This window comes from Odontomachus brunneus, unplaced genomic scaffold, assembly GCF_010583005.1.
Source record: "Odontomachus brunneus isolate Ranch 3 - 2012 unplaced genomic scaffold, Obru_v1 Obru_scaffold_267, whole genome shotgun sequence".
NCBI lineage: Eukaryota > Metazoa > Arthropoda > Insecta > Hymenoptera > Formicidae > Odontomachus > Odontomachus brunneus.
Genome location: NW_022639717.1, coordinates 222696 through 223462, shown reverse-complemented (window position 1 = coordinate 223462; position 767 = coordinate 222696).

The following is a 767-nucleotide window of genomic DNA, read 5'->3' as shown; positions in this document are numbered from 1 at the left end:
GTGGCAGCCGTGGAGGCGCCCGTCTCAAGAATCCCGTGTCGATTAGTGGAAAGAATGTTTATCGCGTGCCGTGTCGCTAACGGTTTTCGAGACCTCGCCGAGTATCGCGTTCCGTCGAATTGTTTGTTGTGCAAAATTTAGAACAAAGCGAAGAAGCGATTTTTGCGAGCGGAGCAGATGCGAAGGTCAGCGCGTCCCGAATTTTGTGCCCCTCGACGCCCCTTGCCGGCCACCAGGACGAGGAGCGGAGGACATCGAGGGACGAGGATGCAGAAGACGACAACGAGCGGAGCCCTCCATCAGGGGAATCGCACTCTCGTACTTTGGCGACGAAAAATTATTATCGCGAATTATCGGGCGCTCAGCAATAGAAAATATTCTATTGCTGAGAAAGTATCGTAGTTACAATACAGTATCGCGTTTAGACGGATCAGCTGTATTTACTTTCAGCGAAGCAGCCGTCACGAGAAACCCGGCAGGAAAAAACGGGAGAGCCGGGAGAGACAACCAAGCGAACTCCCGATGTCAACAACGTCTCGAGACGAGAAGCGTCTCGAGACAATAGTACCGAAACCTGCCGATTCCCGAATACCGACCACCCCAGGACGAGGGGGGAAGCGACGAGGGAGGATCCACGAGGATACATGATCCTCCCAGAGCCGATCAGCTGACAGCCTTACCGCGACTACCGCCGTGATCGGACGCAAACGAGAGAAAAGCACTCCGAGAAATAGACCGAGCCAGTATCGCGTGTGAGAGAGAGAGAG